Genomic DNA, 7,952 nt, shown 5'->3' on the forward strand with positions numbered 1-7,952 from the left:
CTTTTTGTGCACTTGAACTCAACTAAGACTGGAGAGTTTGTAGACGTTTAAAAGATTGTTGTGTCGACCTTGATTTATTGCAATATCGAGGTGTTCAGTTCAATTTTGATTTTAGAAAATAAACTTGATTTGTCATCTTACAAATCAATTGTTTCTTATTTTCAGCGTGAGTAAGATACTTAAGTACTGTTAAAATCAGATACTTCAAGACTTTTACTCAAGTCATATTGGAATTGGTGACTTGTAACTTGTAATGGAGTCATTTTCTATGTAAGGTATCTGTACTTTTACTTAAGTATGGTTTTCAGGTACTCTTTACACCTCTGATGATATAAGAGTACAAATAGGTTATAATTAATATGTTAATATGTTAATTATTTGCTTGTTTTTTGCAAAATGCTCCTCGGCTAGAGTACATTTTAGAGTTTATGGACACTGAATGGCTTTTCTGAGATAAATTTAACTGTTTAGCTGTTTTATTGACGTCGTCACTGATTGTTGAGCATGATAACTTTCAGTAACATAAACTATCTTTCAACATGTTTATTTCGTGCTATAACTAGTAAAGAGAAAGAGATTTTAGTTTCAGTGGCGATTATTAGTTAACTGAGGTGGATGTCAAGCCACATTAAAGAGCGCCAAAACGCTATTTATCGTTTGAATTTCGTAATAAAACTTACATGAATTGAAAGCTGTGACTTTGTTTCATATCCAAAGCACCCTCCGCTGTCTTGGCTGTCAGCACATGGTGTGTGTCCGCTATAGTTTTTTCACTGTATTAGAAAATTGACATGTGACGTGAGGAAGAGTCTCGCGCTGAATAGGCCAGCTAACCCTGATACACAGTCATTTTTTAGTGTGATATTGCTTTCATACAACATTTCAATAAACAAGTTAATAATGTGTAGTTTTTTTAGACACAATATTACTTTGTCTATTTTGCTCCGCCAACAAAAATCTAAACAAGCCAGCCGAATTAACAGAGCAACACATGGCAGTGATGTTCGTGAATGATTCACTGTGTTTCAACGAATCGTATCGGTGAATGATTCAATGACTCACTCACTCATAAAGATAGTTGATGAATTCAGAACCGTATACTAGTATACTTCTCATACTGTTTTTGCTATAATTATATGTTAAAAATAGTAAGGCTGCATCCAAAGCCGCATACTTCCCAACTAGGCAAAAAACAGTGGGCTATGTGAAAAAGAAGTATGTCTGAGGTGACTCAACACGATTTTTTTTTTTTTTTTTTTTTTTTTTTGAGAAAAAAAAAAATCACTCCCAGGAGCTTGATTTTATTGTTTTATTTCTAGTAGTCTGCCCTAGTCTATCCATTTTTTTTTTTTAAGTGCATGCATGGCCATTTGTAAATTCAATGTGTCTGGCTTCTTTGCTTCTAGTTATTTTTAGTGGCACAAAATAGCTGTTTATGCTGCTTAATATTGCAAACTGGTATTACTTAAATGAATTGTCATAATTATAAACACTCCTTTGTAGTGCAAATAGTTTTACAGTTTAATGCAGTTATTTACCTATGGGCTAATGGCTAATGCATCGTAAGACTCACACATTCACAGAAAATAGCTTACTTCCACATTGCAAAATAAGGTAGATATAGTCCGTAATAGTCCAATAGTCTAAGCGTCTTTCTTTAGATATAAAGGAAGAAAGTGTGTTTTTACACACAAGAACAGATTGGTAGGAAATGTCACATTATGTATGTATGAGTTCATATGTGTTTCGGGTCAGTGAGCAGGTGCAGGTCAGTGCTGACATCCGGGATGGGTAATGGTTGGGGTGAGCAGCTATAAGCAGCTTTATGGGGGTCAGATGGTCATTTTGTGCTTTTAACTTTAAGCACTTGGCCCAGGTGGTGATCCTTATTTTGAAAGACTATTGTCCATACTGTTTTTGAACAATGCATAGAGAAAATAATGATGATGTCTTTTTTAAAGGTAAGTACTTCTACAATGTGACAGAAAAAGGTATGGGGACTCCAAAAGACTCTCTTCACATAACTCAATTTATACACTATATCTGTCACCAATGATCCAAGCTGCATTTAGCCATCAGCTCTAGCTCAACGTACTCTGATAGGAACTAAGCGTGTTGTTCTGTTTCCAAGGGATCAGTTGAGATGCCATTCTGTGCATAGCATGTTGATCCATCTGTATGCCCTGGGGTAACAGAAAGTCACAAAGTGGAGTGATTCCCCTGGGGCTGGGACACCCCAACAACAAGAACAACGCTCTATTTTCAAACCAGACACAAGCCCCAATCAGCTCTGGCGCCTGTGGTCAAGCATTATTCCCTAGAATGACGTAAGAATGTTGGTTCTGACTATGACCTCTCTATTAGTTTGGGATTCCTTATGTCACACTGTATTTCCACTTTAGGTCTCTTTCCATAATACTTTGATATATAGAGGCAAACAAATCCTATAAAAACTCTTATGATTTGGAGTTGTTCTAAAAAAGTATTGCTGACAATCTAAGTTTCAAAAGTTTTCTTTTTTCTTTATTTTCAGTTACCTTCATAGTGGACAATGTTATTGGCATTTTGTCCTGTATGGTGCAATGAGTGCGTGACTGTGTACTGTGGTCTTATCCTTGCTTTCATATTCTCCGGTGCAGTGGTACAGAGTCTCAATTAAAGGGCTTGGAACGGCTTATGCTACAGTGATGAAAGGCAAAATCTTTGACTCTGTCAGCACATCCCGAGATACTCTCCACAACCCAAAAAATGTTTGTGCATATATATATATATATATATATATATATATATATATATATATATATATATATATATATATATATATATGTATGCATATGCATATGCATACATACATACATACATACATACAAAAGATAAATGCTGGCACAACATTTTTTATTCAATTTTGTTTGACTGTGTCTTAAGAACTAGTATGACCAGCTAGCAGTTAGTTAGGGGTAATCAGTCTTAGTTTTCAGTATCAAATTAGAACAATCTATGTTTTTATGAAACTGACTTTAAAAAGTTATGAACATTCTTAAAGGTGCCATCGAATTGAAAATTGAATTTACCTTGGCATAGTCGAATAACAAGAGTTCAGTACATGGAAATCACATACAGTGAGTCTCAAACTCCATTGTTTCCTCCTTCTTATATAAATCTCATTTGTTTAAAAGACCTTCGAAGAAAAGGCGAATCTCAACATAACACCGACTGTTACGTAACAGTCAGGATCATTAATATGTACGCCCCCAATATTTGCATATGCCAGCTCATGTTCAAAACATTACACAAGGGCAGCCAGTATTAACGTCTGGATCTGTGCACAGCTGAATCATCAGACTAGATAAGCAAGCAAGGACAACAGCGAAAAATGGCAGATGGAGCGATAATAAATGACATGATTCATGATAACATGATATTTTTAGTGATATTTGTAAATTGTCTTTCTAAATGTTTCGTTAGCATGTTGCTAATGTACTGTTAAATGTGGTTAAAGTTACCATCATTTCTTACTGTATTCACGGAGACAAGAGCCGTCGCTATTTTCATTATTAAACACTTGCAGTCTGTATAATTCATAAACACAACTTCATTCTTTATAAATCTTTATAAAACAGTGTGTAATGTTAGCGTTAGCCACGGAGCACCATCAAACTCATTCAGAATCAAATGTAAACATTCAAATAAATACCATACTTACGCGATTAGTCATGCTGCATGACGAACACTTTGTAAAGATCCATTTTGAGGGTTATATTAGCTGCGTGAACTTTGTTTATGCAATGATAGAGTCGAGAGCTCGGGAGAGGGCGGAGAGCGCGAGCAATTAAAGGGGCCACAGCCTGAATCGGCACATTTCTAATTATGCCTCAAAATAGGCAGTTAAAAAAATTAATTTAAAAAAATCTATGGGGTATTTTGATCTGCAACTTCACAGACACATTCAGGGGACACCTTAGACTTATATTACATCTTGTAAAAAAAACGTTCGATGGCACCTTTAAAGAAAAAAAAAAAGATGACTAACTTGTAAGACTAGTCTTATGAAGACTAGCCCCAGAACATAACTTTAATTATATAAACAAAAATTATAAATATTTCAGTGATGCGGCTTACACAGTGAAACAAAAGAGGAAGACAGGGAAAATAAAGAAACCCAAAAAAAGAAGTCGAGAGTGAACATTGCTTTGCTTGTTTTACAGGTAAAAATATTTTTCACTCACATAACGCCAAACCGGTTGTAGGCGAGGGGGTGTTGGGCGTCGTCTAGTGGAAGTTCTAGAACAGGTAACTTCGCTTAAAGTGAAAAATGAAAATGAAAACTCTGTTAGGCATATCAATTACTCACTGTCATGTTGTTCCAAACATAAAAAGACTTTCCTTCATCTTTGTAACACAAATGAAGATATTTTTAACGAAATTGGAATTTCTGATGGTTCAAAATGTTCATAAAGAAATCGTAAAATAAATCCATACGAATCGAGCAGTTTAATCCAAGTCTTCTGAAAAGACCTGATCACTGATAAACAGATTTAATTAAGGCTTTTATTCACATATAAACATTGATCAGCAAATGTACATAAAGCACTCAAATGACACACTATAGAAAAATTCTCAGCCTACTGTCTGACAGTCTGAGTAGGTACATTTGAATTTGAATTTACTTCGCGGCCATTAAAAAGTTTGTTCTATAGTATAAATTATGGATTTGGAACAACATGAGGGTGAGGATGAACTATCCTTTTAAGATAATTTTAAGTTATTTTTTTTTAAATCAAATTACCTCTATAGGAAATTCATAGGTATTTTGTCCTTAATTAGATACTAACTGAATTGGCCATGGTTGCTAAACAGATTTGATATGATTCTAGAGTTAGGATGTTCTTTTGATAAAGCCCAGTGGGAATATATCATTACATTACCCCTCTAGCCAAGAACTCAGTGAGATTTTGGCAGGATGTTTCTTGGAACGTTTCTTATTTGACGTCACTTCTTCTTAATTATTTTTGACTGACAGTTTTTACTTTATAACATATGTTAGAGGAAACATTTGAGTTTTGAACCTTGGACTGATTGCTTTAAAGCTTTGCTTCCATACACCAAGATCAACAGACGCAGCTACAGCACAAATAAAGGATATTTTATATTGAGTTAAATCTATGTTGGTCAGGAGGAATGTCATCTCAAGTCAGAAGGAATGTCATGATGACTGTAAAGCTTGTGGAGCCATTTTGTACTCACACAGAGACGCACCAGGGAACGTTTAATCTCAGATCTTGTATCAACACCATCACTTTTGCAGCTGCCTCATGGTAATAACAGTGCAGTGTAAAATTACACATACTTCAATGCACTTTCATCTTACACCAATAGATTCAGCACAAACATTTATTGAAACAAATGCATCTTGATAGAGTTCATTAGGCATGCTATAGCCTATGTGTGTTTGCATGTACAGGCTTGTTAATGCAACATTACAGCAGCTGTTAATTCAATAAAAGCATATTTCATTTCAGTCCAGCTTACTAATATTATAGCATATTTAGAATATCACACTGTGATACCATACAAAAAATAATTTGGTTTCCTCTTACATTCAATTAGGCAGGTCGACAAGTCGCAAGTCAGCTTTTCCTCTTCCTTTTGTTGTAAAACACAGTCTATATCAAGGATTTATCCATAAATCTGTGAACAGCCTCAGACATGGTGACTTGCTCACATAGTCTACTCTGTATAAGTGACACACAGTCAAATAAGCAAGGAGAGAGATAGTTTGTGGGATGTGGAAACGGGTCAGCAAAGTCAGAGACAAGTCAAAGTGTAAATGTGCGGTGGGGGTGTGGGGGGGATGAGAGAAGCGCAGGGAGTGGGAAAGGGGTTAAACATGTTATTGTAGAGGGTGTGGAATTTCAGTGCCATGTGTTCCCCTTTTCCTATGTACGTGTGTGTTTGTTTGTGTGTTTGTGTGTGGGCGTGCGGTGGATAAGGGCGATTTCATGACCGTAAAAGCCAACAAACCGAACCACAAAATCTAAAAAGATATTCAGATACTTATTTAAAAAAACACACACACATTGATTCATAAAAAATGCCCTACAAATACATGAACTTTGATTTATCAAATAGCATGAGGATGGTTGGGGAAGAATTTACTGACCAGAAGTGTATTTGTATTTGTAAGTATAAACTGAAATGTTTAATGGCAATAATATTTTCCTATACTACGTTTGGAGATAATTCAGTCTAAAGCACCTGCTCCATGGCTTTGTGAAGTCTAATAAACCTTTGTCTTGTCACTCGTATTATTTATAGCCTTCAGCTGTGATTGATTCGTCAGTGAGAAACCACCTCAGGTCCAAGACTTAAGTGTGCACTATTTTTGCAACAATGCTGTTCTAAATAATGCTGCTCGAGGTTTACTACCAGAGGTCAAATTTAGGCAATATGGAAAATCCACATCTGCAGATATATAATATTTTTGAGAATGGCATATCTACTGTAATGAAAAGGGAGAGACCAAGAAGAAGAACCATGTCAAATTCTGTTCTCCTTGGCTTATTTAAGACAGGGGATGATCTCTTCTCGCTGGGTATCCCTAGTTAAAGCTATAAAGATTCCTTTATTGTGTTGGAATATAGGTTAGCTATGCTATGAGTTGGCACTTGTGCTGTTATATATGATGGATTGTGTTCTCATTGGAAATAGCAGGATCAAAGGCAAACTGCAGCTGCTCGTGTCCTTTCATAAACCTGTATGAGCATGTAAAAGGGTTCTAAAGTTTCATGGCCAAATGCTTTTTTTAAAATAACAGAAAATTTGAAATGTTTAATTAATTTTATTATTTCTGATGTAATAATAATTATAATTTGCAACATCTTCTCTGTAGTTGTTTTGGGAATGAGGTCAAGGAAAGTGCATGTGTCTAGGTGTATCTCTGTCTGTCTGTGTGTTGGCGGGGTAAGTGTTTCAGTACATTTGGAGATGTTTGGTACACTTAGGAAGCTGATGTGTGTGCCTGCCTTTCTGTCATCACTGAGCAATTTTACATACAGTATTTTCATAGCCAATCATTCCTCTCTCACTTCCAGGGAGCCAAATTATACCCTTTAGTCCCTCCTGACTAATTCTCTCTCCTTTGACATGTACATACTTACACATTTAGTTAGCTATCTAAATGAGGACATACCGTAGATATTTCCAAAATCTTATCACATTCCAAAACTCTATCAGAAAACATTCACATTTTGTATCATCAGACAAAACATTTGCTTATTTATGAATCATTTTTCTAATTGGAGATGTCCCCAAAGGGAGGTTATCAGATTTAGCTAACTTCTGCGTACACACTGGCTAATTAACGGCAAACACACACACACATCGCCCTTATCCAATGCGAGCACACACACACACACACACACACGAGGAAGTATGCATGCAGAGTGAGGTGTGGAAACAGCAAACCATGGTGCTGACAGGATGAGTTTTATTTAAATCTCATTCTGACGTGTAAGTGCTGCTGTCTGTGTGTAATTCAAGAGCAGCAATGGTGTGTGTGTGTGTGTGTGTGTGAGAGAGAGAGAGAGAGAGAGAGAGCGAGCGTGAGTGATTGTCTGCCTGCGTGTACAAAACATATATACAGCACATAGAACTTGATATTCCACATGTTATGGAATTATCCTGAATTAGTGATTTTGCAATAAACTTTGGTAAAACAAGTGAATAGTTACAGTAAAATTAAAAGGAAAAATTTTATTATTTTTCAAAAATATAGTAGATAATAGATGCATCATTCTACAAAAAAATAATAATTCTGCCATCTAGTGGCTAATAAATGTCATTGGGCAGGGGCCCATATAGATTGACTCCTCGTCTACTAAATAAAAATATTAGCATAGACTATAACCCTGTTGTGTTCAGATTTCCCAAAATGGTGCATTGGAGAGCCGCTT

The 7,952-nt window shown here is 35.8% G+C and overlaps 1 protein-coding gene across 1 annotated transcript in view; it reads right to left on the reverse strand.

Moving 5' to 3' along the window:
- Window positions 1-888, reverse strand: part of mylk4b (myosin light chain kinase family, member 4b) — a 29,425-nt gene extending 28,537 nt beyond the window's left edge. Inside the window, exon 1 of the mRNA XM_048206481.1 lies at window positions 681-888. The gene's annotated coding sequence lies outside the window, so the exon portion shown is untranslated. The remainder of the gene's footprint in view (window positions 1-680) is intronic.
- Between the last annotated feature and the right edge of the window lie 7,064 nt (window positions 889-7,952).

This window comes from Megalobrama amblycephala, linkage group LG11 (genome assembly GCF_018812025.1).
Source record: "Megalobrama amblycephala isolate DHTTF-2021 linkage group LG11, ASM1881202v1, whole genome shotgun sequence".
In the NCBI taxonomy this organism is placed as follows: domain Eukaryota; kingdom Metazoa; phylum Chordata; class Actinopteri; order Cypriniformes; family Xenocyprididae; genus Megalobrama; species Megalobrama amblycephala.